The sequence below is a fragment of the Phaethon aethereus genome (assembly GCF_964289735.1).
Source record: "Phaethon aethereus genome assembly, chromosome: 1".
Lineage (NCBI taxonomy): Eukaryota > Metazoa > Chordata > Aves > Phaethontiformes > Phaethontidae > Phaethon > Phaethon aethereus.
In genome coordinates, this window is record NC_138575.1 from 46,383,690 (window position 1) to 46,399,393 (window position 15,704).

Sequence of the window (15,704 nt, forward strand, 5' to 3'; positions counted from 1 at the left end):
ACACAAATTGCAGTAAAACTAAAACAACCTCATGAAAAAGATATTTACCAAGAATAGTTTTGTTGCAGCAAGAACAATAAAAGGAAATGTAAAAGCAAATTAAATTGTTAGAAATAAATATGTGATCTAATAACCTTTAATTCAGCCAAATTGTGTGACCTGTTAAGAAATGACCAATGGTTGTGAAAATACCTCTGTAAACACAATGTTATGGATATTACATTTCTTGATGCTACTTAATATCTCATGTCGAATGAGCAGTGCCTGAAAACTAGAAAGAGATATGGCTGGAAGGAGAATGAGAAAGCATGAATGTTCTCACTTGGAATTACAAGCAAGCAGTGGGATATCCTTGAGTCATAATAATTTATTATTACCAATAATAAATATTTAACAGTTAGGATATAGACCTTGTTTAGATACAAAATTTGCACTGGTTTAACTAGAATTATGTCTTATCTCTTCATCTGAACCACATAAAAAATGAGATAATATGGAGGGCTCTTCATACTTGTGGCTGTAACAAGATGGATCTAAGAGTAAATTTTGAAAGCAATCTGAAACAAAGAAGGAACTATACCTGGATTAAAGGGGGGAAATGTTTCCATGTTTAAACTCTATAATACTGAGTTTTTTCATGGCTTTAAAAAAAATCTAAATATTAAATTAATGGGTCATGAGATAAACTTTCAGGTTTAAGTAAGTTTCATCAATAAATCTGTTGAAGTAAATTATTCTCTTAGTCATGTTGGTATACTATAGAATTGGAACCAGGAACGGGCATTTTATTCCATGGTAACTCCCTTACATTAGCAACAGTTGCAATAAAAAGAAATTTGGCTCCATGTGGTTTATTCTCATGTGCAGCTGGAAGAAATATAAATCCTAGTATCTTCTGCAGTTCAACAAATACAACAGGCTTCTTGTAAGTGTGTGGGAGTGATCTGGAATAGAAATCAGCACTGCTTAGTGCTTTAATCACAAGAAAACTGTTATTTATTTCAAGAGCAAGTTGCTGTCTACAGTGTTTCATGAATTTGGTATTATTTGGATATGTTTGGTTGCCATTTTCTGTTGCTTTGGGGAATGTGAACAGTGGATCATAGCAGAGCTGAAAAAAACTCTTTTTATAATTTGCAGAGGTTTTAAGAAATTTCCCATTATTATTTCATTGTATTGGGAGAATGTGATAAATTCTACTTAGACAAGTCAATTTTGTGGACAGGAATCCAAAAATCCCACACAAAAGGGCATATAACTCCCCAAAAAATTCATTTTACTAGATTTATATTACAGTGTTTAAGGAGAATGTTGCATGCAGGGCCATAGCTGCAGAACATTTAGGGATCAAAGAAAGAAAGTGTCCATTGCTGGAAGGGCACAATATGCCCTCTATGTATTAACTTAATAGAACTTACTATGTTTTATATATGTTCGAATATATTCCAGTGGGGAAACACCAATCACATTGATTAAAAGTGTATTTCATGTTGTTTTCATCAAATTCTAAACAGAGATGAAGAGATGGAAAGAAGTCCTCTGAAATCCCTGTCCTCTGCAAGTCCAGGAATAATTTCAATTTATGGATGAGATTTACAAAATAATAAGATCTAATTTACCTTTGAAAGTCTCTTAGCCCCACTTCTGACATATGCACCAGTGGCTATATGTCAGTGAGCAGAGGGAAAGATACCTAAACACTGATGCTGTCCCACAGCCAATTAACTGAAACTGATGGCATAGCTCATGAACCTCTGAGGACCAGAGCCCTGTCCTGCCAGGACTTTATGTCACACCTCTTATTCATTAAATGTAACATATACAACAGAAAGCTGCTGGGCAAAAGCCTACATTATTTATGAGCCCATTTGAGATGAGAGACTTTGGATCAGGTTCCTACTCTGCCTGATGTAAGGTAGTGACCTGAACCCGTATTTTGGGCAAATGTCCTATGCTGAACATCAATGGGAAGGTGAAGAATCTCAGTCCTTCATGTTAAAATTCTTCCATTTTCTGTAGCCAACACAGTATTCTTTGGGCCAGAACTTTACCTTGGAGGCTAGAGTCTTCACCTGTGGTGTATGTAACTGAGACCCAAATACCTTTTTTGGATATAAGTATTTAAAAACACTAAAGGACTACAAAAAGAAAGACAACTGAAAGAGGGTTGTGCTATTCAGACCTCAATGATTTTAGCAATAATTTTAGTGATGAAGTCCCTGCTTCAAATTGGATGAAATAGGATTTTGACACTGACTTATACATTACTTAGCTGAGGAACTTTAACTGATAAGATATTGGCTATTTTGTTATACATAGGAACTGGCTGGATGGCCGAGCCCAGAGAGTTGTGGTGAATGGTGTTAAATCCCGCTGGCGGCCAGTCACAAGCGGTGTTCCCCAGGGCTTGGTTCTGGGGCCGGTCTTGTTCAATATCTTTATAGATGATCTGGATGAGGGGAACGAGTGCTCCCTCAGTAAGTTTGCAGATGACACCAAGCTGGGTGGGAGTGTTGATCTTCTGGAGGGTAGGAGGGCTCTGCAGAGGGATCTGGACAGGCTGGAACGATGGGCTGAGGTCAACTGTATGAGGTTTAATAAGGCCAAGTGCAGGGTCCTGCACTTGGGTCACAACAACCTCATGCAACTCTACAGGCTTGGGGAGGGGTGGCTGGAGAGCTGCCCAGTGAAAAAGGACCTGGGGGTGCTGGTTGACAGCCGGCTGAACATCAGCCGGCAGTGTGCCCAGGTGGCCAAAAAGGCCAACAGCGTCCTTACTGGTATCAGAAATAGTGTGGCCAGCAGGAGTAGGGAAGTGATCGTGCCCCTGTACTCGGCACTGGTGAGGCCGCACCTTGAATCCTGTTTCAGTTTTGGGCCCCTCACTACAAGAAGGATGTTGAGGTGCTTGAGTGTGTCCAGAGAAGGGCAGTGAAGCTGGTGAGGGGTCTGGAGCACAAGTCTTCTGAGGAGTGGCTGAGGGAACTGGGATTGTTCAGTCTGGAGAAGAAGAGGCTGAGGGGAGACCTTACCGCTCTCTACAACTACCTGAAAGGGGGTTGTGGCAACGAGGGTGTTGGTCTCTTCTCCCAAGTAACTAGTGGTAGGACAAGAGGAAATGGCCTCAAGTTGCACCAGGGGAGGTTTAGATTGGATATTAGGAAAAATTTCTTCACTGAGAGGGTGGTCAAGCATTAGAACAGGCTGCCCAGGGAGGTGGTGGAGTCGCCATCTCTGGAAGTGTTCAAAAAACATGTGGATGTGGTGCTTCAGGACATGGTTTAGGGGACATGGTGGTGCTGGATTAATGGTTGGACTTGATGATCTTGAAGGTCCTTTCCAACCTAGTGATTCTGTGATTCTGTAATAATATTGTTTTCTTCTTAACAGAAAACTAGTCACTGGACAATTAATAGGAGAGGATTCCTACCAAGGTATCTCAGTCAGAAAGAATTGCCTATCTGGCTAAATTTAGACATTAATCTTTAACAAAGAGTAGATGTTTAAGTTCCTTTCAGTTTTTCAGCATTCCAAGTCATGGTTGCCTTAGTTAGATGAATCATTACTTCCATATTTTCCCTTTAGGCATGTTGTTGCATAGTTTGGCAGGCCTGCACACTTAAATCCGAGATGACAATTCTGTGAGGTGGCAGGAGGTTTGATCGTGGTACTCAGAATGCCAACAATTGCACTTGAGTGCTTAAGTATAAGCTGTAAGTTTCTTTAATAGCAAACATTTTCCAGTCAAAGCTACCTAAGCCTTTATGAAAAAGGCTGAATCTTGACCTGCTTTTGCTGCTATTTAGGAAACCAGATTTTAAGTCACATCCACAGCTAGTTACAGACTTACAGTCAGGCTGAATGGTAAGCAGGGAGCAAACAGTGCTAAAGACCTATATTAGCTGGAAGTTCAATGTAAGTTTGCAAGATACATAACAATGACGCTATATTATACAATTTAGTATTAGTACTGCAATGCTGAATAATTTAGAAGACTTGTTAAGACATTGTGAAAAATGATGAACTGTTAATGGAAGAAGTGTAAATCACAGTAAAAATACTTTCACAGTAACATCGTAGATTTCTGTAATATATTTTAACATTTTTATTTGCATAATTAACATATATAGTTAGCATAGATATAAGATATAAGTACATCTAATCAAACATAACACTTCTGAAATTCATAGAGAGAGGAGTGCAGACAGAAGTAACTGTGAAAAGGAAATGTCTCAACATAGTGTCATTGGGAGGAAAATTCTTCAGAATGCTGTTTACCACGCTCTTGCCTTTCTTTCTCAGGACTCACCTTAAGGATTGTTTAAGTAGTGTATATTGGGATTTAGTCATATGGTAAATCCTGCCTAAATTAAGAATTAGGTCCATTTCAAAATTCTCTTTGTCCTAAATAGCAATGCAGTCCACCGACTGCAGGACTTTTCCAGGACTCTCCCTATTACATCTTTAAATATTTTTAATATTTCCCTTGGCACTGAACATTAGCCATTGATACTTAAAGGCAGCTGCTTTGGACAGAGTGATAGCCTGTCTCACAAGCAGTGAAACTTAATATCAGCTCTGCTGATATTAAGATTTAAGCAAAAAACATGTTGACTGCATCTGCATTGTAGTCATTTAAAAAAAGAAAGCAGCTATGTTAGATGGACTGGATCGGTCTCTGTAGGTCTTCAGAGGCTCTTCTTTCTCTCCATTAACTGGGAATTCAGGCAAACTGGATTGATACCTTCCTGGAGCAGTCATCTGTAATTCTGGTGAGACAGTACCTGTGCTAGTTCCCAGCAGAGGTGGGAAGATTGTAGTGCATCTGCAGATACAGATAACTTACATTGATTCTTTTCCTCTGTCAAGTGTTATTGTGCTTTTGTGTTGTCATGATTTTGTACCAAAATTTATTTTACTTCCCAAGCTTTTGTCTCACTTGTGTGAATCAGGTCCTCAATAACCGTCTTGTTGTAACGCTGAATGGAAAAATAAAATACCACGGTAAATTCTAAGAGGTTGCTTAATTAATATACTCAATGCCAACTACAGGCTATTTTCCAGGATCCTGTGGTAGACAGAAATGGTTGTGCTAGTCTGAAGTCAAGAAAAATTTCTGGAGCTTGTATTTACTGTAATTCACTAAGTAAAAGTCAGATATAACCCTAGCAAACCAAACTCATCACATTTCATGCCGTTCACCTTCCCACTCTGAAATAGATAATATTTTCCACTACTTGTTCCGACAAATAAGGCATCAAAGGCTTTTGCATGTCTTAAGCTTTTATAGCACCAGAGTATTTGCCAGCTTTGTCAGATGCCAGCAGTGAAAGTCAAGTGGATTTATCTGGGCATTCAAAGTAAGTCTTTCATGTACTCTACTTTCTTTCAATTATAGCTCCAGTTGACTAATTTGTAGTGTTGTGCCATTTTTTCCATCAGAAATGAATCAGTCATGCTTAGAGGTAATGAACCAAACTGTGTGGGTGTGTCCTCACCAGCAGACAGGGCAGAAACCAAAATAAGCTTATCACAGCATCAAAAATCCCATTTTACTTGTTTTGTGTCTTGCCAGCCACAAGTTAAAAAAAAACAGCATATAAATCTACTACTAGGAAAAGTACTACTTGCATTTATTTCTTTTCTAATGTACATCTATAGATCCCAGAAGTGAAGCATAGTTTCTTTAGTAATCTCATTCCTATTTTAAAATAAAAATGAAGATGTAAAGGCTTCCACTCCATTAGGCAAAAAAAAAGAAAACTATGCCCTTAATTAGCTATAGTGCACCGATAAGCATTGTAATAAATAACTCTGCCTGAGGTGGGTGGAATCAATGCCAAGATTGCATGCAGTCAAATATTTCTACAGTAGCAGGATCTCCACTTACTCAAAAATATGTCATTTTTAAAAATAACTACAGAATAGGTTAGATCTTCTGAGAGAACATCTTTGTCTTTCCTTATAAGAGCACACTCAGGATACACATAAATATTGATTGTTTATTTTTAATGTATGAGTCATAACTAAAAAAGATTAAATAGCAGCCTGAAGGAAGATAAGACAGTTTGGTCATTGTATTCATCAGTAAAACAAAAATAAAGTGCAAACGTGACACTTTGTGATATTTTAATCTATTCTTATTTTAACACCAAATTTAGAAACACTGCTTAAATATCATAATGCTACTCTAAGTGAGAAGAGCATTGTAAATAACAGAAAATATATGTATTACTTTGAACAGCTATGCTTGTTATTTAAGCTAAATTACTGTAGAGGTCATGAAAGGCTATTAGGAGGAAAAGTGAATGTCTTTAATAAGAAGCAGAGCCTCAATGTTATATTTTCTTTTGCTCAGAATAAGAATCTGCAGACCAAAAGAGTCAATGGGAGAAAAGATTCAACCTACAAAAAACAGATGTTCCAGTATAATATTTAGACTGTAAGCAAAAAGGCTATTATTTTGTCCTCATGACAACTGGAAACATCAAAATGAAATTCTGTTTATGCAAGGGCTTGAGGGAAAGCCAACAGTAAGAGAATATACATATAGAGATCTGTTACTTTTAATTCCTTTCTCTGAGTGCTGTAAATCAGATGCTGTGTGGAAGAAATGCTGTAGCATTGAGCCCTATTGCTGTTCACAAGTCATAAAAGCAAATCTTTGCAGGGCTAGGGACTGTAGTTTGATGAATGGCTAAACAGAACACAGACATTCAATCAAAGAGAAGAAAGTGAATAAATGAGGAGGCATGGTCTGGAGGAAAGGATACATCTGAGGAATAGGAAAAATTTAGAATTTGTTGCAGTATATCCAAGAATATAAGAAATTTTCTGCAATGCATTATTAAAGCTAGGGCACTTACTACAAAAAACAAAGATAATTTTGCAGTTTGTATTCTTCTGTAATTTCTCTCTTTGCCATTAACTTCGTCTGTCACCTGTGGAAATTAGTGAAGCCCAGATCATCAAATACATTTTGGGACCCATACATTTTGGTAAGTCAATGACACTTATTTTTCTTCAGGAATCTCCGTATTATTAGGACGCACAATTCTCTACTTAGTACAAAGAGTTCATGATAATATTTAATGTAATGCTGTGAATTAGCTCCAGGATCATTGATGTGAATGGAAGATACACGATTCCTCTCAATGGAAAGGCTTGGATCACACAAATCCAGAAGGAAGTCTTTCATTAGATGGTTCATTGTGAGGACAAGTTGTAAGAGAAGGGTTGGTGACAGCTGAGTTGCTCTCAAATACACTAAATAAGCCTAGGGACAAAAGTAGTAGGGCACTATGTGAATTAAGATGAATGAGGGAGGTGTGAGCATAGATGAGACTGGGATTTGGAAGTTCTGGGAAGGAAGAAGCTCTGGAGCATAAGGCCTGATTCTGGAGGGGCTGGAGGCCCCTGAAGCAGGCAGTACTAGAATCTGCTACAGACTCTGCATGGGGTCTGGGGGTGAGGATATGCAAATACTCCTCCTGTCCTCCTTGTAGATCCCCCTCCCCACTTTATCCTCTCTTTTGTTACTTAGGATGAATGTATTGACTCAGGTATGGGTCATGGCTTCCAGACCTTGCTGGTGCAGTCCAGCTGGCTCAGAGTATGTGTACAATTAGCCCATCATGTTCTACATCTACCTGCATAGGCACATACCCTTAAATTGAAATCAACACAGAATATCAGTGCTGTTAATTTCCTCTAAGTTCTTTCTTTTACTAAACTGTGATAAATTTACAGAGGACCAAGTCCTGTCCTCTGTGGAAATTTGTTTTCCTCACAAAACATCCAGGTGATCTTAAGGAAGCCACAGACTTATGATATTTTGGTATCAATGTTAATTTATCTACAGCTTTCACTAATGTCCATCTTTGTGGGGTGCTGTGTTTGCTGCTGGTACTTAGACTAAACACTAGCATTTTAAAAAGAATTGGCAGTGAAAAACAATATTCTACCAGTGCAAGATGGCAATGGCAACACCTTAGCTCGTCTTTGAAGTACATGAAACTACACAAAATTGTTCATAAAAAGCTTTGGATAACTGTAGGGAGCTAATTCCTTTCAAAGAGCAGAGCACTTCTTATTAATTAGTTTTTTCTTCCAGTGAGTGGAATTTTTATGAATTTAACTACTAGGCAAAGTGATCTAATACGATATTAAGAAGTCCATAGTTCTCTGTGAGTCTCATTCAGCCTCAGTAAAGCCAGATAATTTCCACTGTCACTATCAGAAGATACAGGATCAGACCTTGGCAAAACATGAAAGAACATCTGTCACCTTGGGCAAGGAGTATTTGTATTTTCTTTAGGTTTTCCATTGTTTGTTATCATCTTATCATTCTGTATTAATTAGTGTGTCTTAAAACATACCTCCTTTTAGTGGTTCTAGATGCCTAACAACTCCAAACTTCTGCAGTCAGGGAGAAGGCACTGTCACTCAGAGAGTGTATTTTAGACTTTAAGCTGGATGAATGAATGCTTTAGACTACTTTTAGCCTGAAGTGCTGTCTCCCAAAAGAGGTAACAAGACTTTTATACCCTATAACATTCAGTTTTATATTAGAATAAAGAGAGTGTTCTAGCTTAATCTATTGAAGAGGTAACATATACATCTTACTAATATATATTTGTTGTGCAGTTGTAGTAAATATTAGTTAGTAATCAGGAGCAGACTTCTATCAACTTAGCTTTTGTTTTTTGAACTGCTTGAGTATATTTTACTCACCTCACATTTTTGTCTGTAATAAGTATGAGAAAAATATGTGAAACAAGAAATTAGTCTATCATTTTATACCCTGTCACTGAAAACAGTAATCTATTATATTCCATTGTAAGTTCTTATATTTATTAAAGAAGGATTTTTTGCATGTGTTGTACTGTTCTCTGCATAATTGGAGAAAGGACATGTAAAAAATATTGTATTAGTGCCAGTAATAGGTATAACTGTGCAAATGAATGTGACTATAAACCTAATCAGAGTGGCAGATATGTTTATGCATTTTGTCGCATGAAAGATCATTGAGTCAAATCATTCGGATTTCTGTTGAGGGCAAAAATTCAAGGGAAGAAAAGGCACTTTTCCCTAGCGCTCTTTTGAAGATGAAGTTTAAAATTGCACAGATGATTTGATCTGTGACTGTCTGAAAGTGTTGTTTTAGATTAGTTTCTTGGTTTAGCATCTCTTTTTCTAATTTAAAATAACTTCTTATCCTTGTTTTCCCTTTTGCAGAGAGAACTGGTGTAGCACAGCAGAAGAGCTTATATCATGTTGAAGCAGCAGTCCTACTGTGCAAATTTTATAATTGTAAATTACCTGAAACATACCTGAGAAACCAAATGCATTTGACTTTCAGAGTTTGATTTATCTCTCCACAGGAGGTCTTACGTTATATATACATTCCAACTGGGGGCATGATTGCAGCAACTATAACTATACTTAAACTCGCTTTCACCTAGCTAGCTGAAGCATTCATTCCACAAAAGTCATACCTGTAGTTAAGTTTCTGAAAGTAAGTTCTCACAGGCCCATGCTGAAACATGAGCTGCTAACTTTCGATTGCTTTACCCCAGTAAATTTAAGCTATATTAGGTATATCTTTTTAGGCTGCACTCATGCCTCCCATTGTGAAGGGTCAGCATGATCTTACATACACACACAGATCCTGAGAACACTGGCCTGAGGGCGGTTTTACACAGACTTATTTTATAGCCATAGTCTTTTGTGTTTGTTACCATCAGAATGGAGCTAGGATGGGTAAGAGAGAAAATTTTTTAATTTTTGAAAAAAGAAGCTCACACTTTAGAAAGCTATAGTATATGTCACTGCTACTGTAATGATCATACTTCTATAGGAAGAGCTGCAGGAGTTCTACTTCTGTTATTTAAACTACAATTAGTTGTCACAGTAACACAGCAATCGACAAATCAATACTATCAATATAATTTAGAGAACAACTATCAATAACAGTATAGAGAACCATTAGTTATTCTAATCTTAGTTCTGCTGCTATTAATAACATTTTTCTGTAAAATAAAATCTCTACAGGCAGGTGTATTTCTGTATTTCCACTTGTTCAAGTATTGTAAGAAGTGACATGACTTCACTACATAGTCACATTTTTAAAAATATGAATTAATTAAAAAGGTTCTCCTTTACATAGGTTGGGTATTTAGTTTTACATACCAGAATTGGTAGGTCCGTTAAAACTATTTGGGAAATAGTTATTAGTCTAGGACAAGTTTTTGACAGAAGCAGTGGAACTGCTTAGTTAAGCAAACCTAATTTTCTATTGGAAGGAAGTTCTGGTGGAAAAATTCTTTGCCACTTCCTAATGTGGGCACCTTCATAATTGTTGCCGTCAATTCAGTTTATGTGGTTACTGAATGATTTGATGTAACATCCCTGTGCAGAAATTTCTGTAGTTGCATGCACAGCCTGCTTAGACCACCATTTAAGCTGCTGTCTCTGCATCCTGGCGGGTGCCAGAGCACACCTTAAACACCCACCCGCGACGACTGCGTGTTAAACAACCCGCAGCTCCGCAGCGAACCCGACTCTCTGACCATCTCCTTTCCAGACGTCTTCCCTGCTGCCACACGACCTCCCTTCCCTCCCGACCTATTACTCTCTTAAGAGAAGGAAGCAGAACATCAAATCACCATTAGCAGATTTATGCCCTCTGCAAATCTGTTATTGCTCAGTCATTTCATCACACAACAGGCTGGCGTTGAGTGTTTGTGCACGTGCGCATACGTGCGTGTGCACGCGCAACACTATGCAGTCACTATTGTCAGCACATTTAGGGAGAGCATGCCTCAAGCCCCAGAGAATTCATGCCTCATGTAGATTAAGAAACAGATTTTACTAGGCTGGTTGATCTACTTGGGAGACAAAATAAAAATGTGACAGGCAAACAGCCATATTTTGCTAGAGCCAAGCAGTATCCAAACTCCACTTTCAAATATTTTACATTTGTAGGTATGAAATGCAGAGATACTCACAAAATTTCTAATGGAAATACAGAGGCGTATTAATTTGAAAACAGAAACATAATTGTTGCTTCGCATATATTTCCAGAAGTAGGACTTGGATGCTTCTATGAAAAGGAATCAGAGGAATTTTGACAATTAGAATTTTGAAAAGACAAAAGCTTAGAAAAAATCTAGAAAATAAAAATTAAAGATCTTCATCAACAACCTTAGTAGGACAATACACAAATGTATAAATCAATGTAGCTAATACACTCTGAAATGGGAACAACTGTTAAAATTCATTTATAAATTGTATAAATTACTTCTGTGGAGGATCCTTGACAAAATTAATGTTCCATTCTGTCCTAGAATTAAAAAATATTTGTCTCCCTGCTTGATATTACTAATATCTAGATATTAGTAATGCTGATTCTTCTTGGTATTACTAATGGCAAGGATGTGAAATGAAGCCCATTTTGTACCCCCTCCCCGATTTTTAAATTATCAAAATTGGTTTTGCATCTTTTCTGTGTATACATTATTCTCACATATATTTTAAATTGATGCACTTTACAATAAACCTGATAACTATTTGTAATAACTAAAAATTCTAAAACTAAATGATCCTTCTTCAGTGATGGAAATCAAAGAAACTGAGTTGCTCTTTTCTCAAATGTAGGTCTCCTCTGAGGAAGCAAGAGACAGTCTGCTCTGATAGTCAATTTATTATTTGCTGTTGAAATCTAGCAAATAATTGTGCTAGCACTTGAGATTACTGGCATGGTCTGTGTACTCCAGGTCATTAAACCAGTCAGCATTTTGTTACCCGTGCCATTTGACAGAGAGTCACAGAGGGTATTTGATCCTGGTACCAATTAACTCAACTGAAAACTGTCAATGGTGCATTTAGTTATCACTGAACAGTGATTCCTTATTCAGTAATGGAAGATATTTGTTAGAAGTAAAAAAAGTAAAAAAATATATCACACAATAAGTAAAATTTCTAAGCATTTAATTTTATTTTAACTCATGTTTCATCTGCTTAATTTAAAGCAAAAAACTCATTCATCTTACAGAGGATGTGCAGGAAAAAATAACCTGATTTTCTTTTCTGTTTACCTGTAGAATAAGTGTTCCAATATCTTAATGGTTCAGCAAAACATTCCTTCTGAGATTTCATGAATTAGGAGAAAGACTTTCATTTAATACACTCATCATAAGCCATCAACAAGCAATAATAGCACATAGCACTTTTCATCTTTAAGGTACTTTAAACATTAATTAATTTACAACTTCATTGACACTAGTGGCAGATGTTCACATATTCTTAGCCTGGGACACTGCCTTCAATACAAATCCAACTGAATATGAAGCATTTTCTCCCATGCAGTGTTAAAAAAGAGCACAAAAAGTGATAAAAACTGCTACAGAGGCAAGACTGGATCATATCAAAGTCAACTGCAAGATCTGTCGAGGCAGTGTACCTCTTTTTTCTGTGTTTTTAGAATATATAATATATTGAAATACAGAGGGCATATTTAGTCATTGATGTATGGCTGGGATCTATATGTGCTGTGTGCTTTATGTGCTACAAAAATAACATTTTCCAGAAGAATTGGAAGGGCAGTGCGATGTCAGCATGAATAATTTCATAAATACATTGTGATCCATTATCTAACAGTTAGAAATTTCTAAAATAATGGTTAAAATGGCATCACCGGTATTCCTAACATACACACAAATTATGTTTGTTGCACCAGAATAGTTAAATGATAGATTCGTTATAGCTGGTGATGTATGAGCAACATTCCAGTCAGCTTTGTTTCCCCACTTGATAAACTGCATTCCTTAGAGATGGACCGCTGAAGGTCAGCTTTGACATGACTGTGAAGTGAGACTCAAACTCAGTCTTTTAGATATATAGCAAAAACCTTCAGCCCCACTATAACTGCACCTTTTTACAGAAATTATATGGGTGTATTTGTGTTGCAGTATCATTGGACAAGCTCAGATGAGATGATTTTATTTAAAACAGATACATTTTTCTGACTACTAAATTCACTTTGCAAGTTGTTTTCATTAGTCTGATCTTAGTGAGCATTGTTGAGAAAATAAAGTTCCAATGTTTCCTGTTCTTTTCTGAGGAATACCTGATTGGATTCCTTGCCCGGCATCAGCCTTTTATCGTTCTCCTTCTTCCTGTCTTTTATAAACTTCAGTTATTTCCCATGTGTCCCCTTGAGGGTAGAGAGGTGTGAAATTTTATGGTGTGATTGTATTTCTGATCTTTTACTCGGATTTTGATTGAATGGCCTTGAAAACATCATGATGTAAGGCTAGAACCCAGAATGCATAGTTAAGTGAAGGAGCTGCACCAAAGGTTTTTTTTGTCCCAGCTTCATGTATGCCTGAATATGTGAGACACCTCCTCTGCCTTCACCAAATATTTTCTGATCATATTGGCCAGTTTCAACCAAATATGCCACTTCAGAATGTTGGAAATGTAGGCTTTAAACATTTATGAAAATAGATGGTTGTATAGAGAAAAGATGTCTCATTAGTGTTCCCATGGAGAAAACTGCTAATAAGTTCACTTCTTAGTAGACGTGAGGGAATCCAACAAAATACTGGTTTTGAATTAAGAACATATAATAATACAATCCCTCCCTGGAGGCATTAATAAATCTAAAGGTTCAAGGAAGGTTATCTTTCCTTTGATTTTTCATGACATCAGTGGACTTCAAATGAATTTTTTGGTCATTAGCTTCACAGAGCTACCAGCTATTTTCTCACTAATTGCAAAGCAATTTAAGCAAATCAGGCATTTGAAGTTTTTACACAAATGAAATTGTTCAAATCACTTACTTCCACATGTCTTGTCTAAATATAGTTCCTTCCAATTCTGCAAAGCATGATCTTTAATTTTTTCATCTTTGGACTTTTCTAAATTAAAAGTTTGCACTGATATAACTTGAACTGGCTTTATTATCGGTAGAATTGAAGTATATCTGTATTAGATTGCTTATTTAGAATATTATTTTATTTTTAAAAAGAAAAAAAAAAAGCAGAACCAGAAGAATTCTGTAAATCCTAGCTGGATTTGATCCTTATGGGTCCCTTTCAATTCAAGATATTCTATGTTTCTATGATTCTATGATTCTACTATTTCTTTCCTAACCACTATAAATCATCATTGCTAGCTTTTCTTGATTGTTTGAGTCAAAAACTTCAGCCATAATTCATTGTGTTAACTACATCAACAAGATTTCACTGCTGAGATAATGAAATATATTTCACTTTAAATATAATAATAATTGTCCTGATTACACACTGTATGTGGCATGTCTGTTTGTTTCCCCTGGAGGGAAGATATATCGAATATATTAAGTTCCTACAATGTGAAAGCAGCTGGATAGAGAACAGATGCTGTTAGTGAGGAACAAGCTAGGCCGGACTTATTGCACATGTTTGATTATAATTTTTGCTCTCCCTCTTATTTCACATCCATGTAACATATTCTTCCATAAATGCAGGGGGTTCATGCTTTATTTCCACTGTATTTAGCTGGTTTGTCCAGTTTTTTACTTTTGGTGTTTTTTTTTTTTCTCTTTCTTGTTTTTCTCTATACTCTGCGTACAGTTTTGTGACTTAGTCTTTCCACTTCAGTCTCTACCTGGATGACAGAGAGAAGCCATCCAGCAGCCGTCCTTCCTGAGAACCTGCATGACTCATCAGCATCGGGTCTTTTTCCTCCCTGCAGGTGCACATTGAACAAAAGTATCATCATGTAAAATTACTTCTTTCTGATTAGCTATTCCTATGATTTCTTTCTAGTTGTCAGTAGAAATTTAAGTTACACATGAGAATTCCTAGCATGGGATTCCAGTGCCCTGGGGTAGGACAACCAGTTTCCAGTTCGTTAAGCCTTTATGTCCTTGGCATCTGATTCTTAAGTGTATGAAATCTACAACATTATAATAAACATTCCTATGTGTTATCTCAGTGGTATTCATATCTGTTTTACTTTGTCAATACAGTGGCAATTTGCTGCATAGCACGTATTTCTTACAGTGGCATATTTTGGCTATCTCCTTTTTTGTTAAGGCTCTTTTTCTCTTTTACCAATTTTTGAAAACATATTGATAACTTCTTTAAAATATTTAATGAAATTTTCTCTTACCTTTTTTTGTCCCATTAGTCAAGCTTCTTTTGGCTTGCACCATGCTGCCAAAAACTGATTAAGTGCCTTCTGTGTGGAAATTGAGGAACAGGGGACACAACTTCTTACCAGCAAATCAGGTGCAATGTCTGACAAAAAAATTACTAGCAAAGTGGAAGAGTAGCTTCTTAATCTAAAGTATATAATCTCCAGTATTCCCAGCAAGAATTAATTATATGTCTCATAGGGCTGCAAGAAACCCCAGGATAGTTTTCCTCTGATCCTGGGCACAGGGAAATAGCTGATGATGGTGATGATGGCAGCCCTGCCTCCCTTGTGCAACTCCCGCATAGTGAATGAAACCCACAGAGTCTTCTGTTCAGCCTCAACTACCATTTTCGTTTCCAGTGGATATCCCTTAAGACAACATCAGGCAGAGTTCAGAAGATAGCTTATTCCAGAGACTGTTGTCAATAGGCAGCATGGACAAGACTTCATCAAGCTGAGCTCCTTCTACTGTATGTCATCTTCCAACCTTATGCTCTCACCACGCTTTACAACCTCTA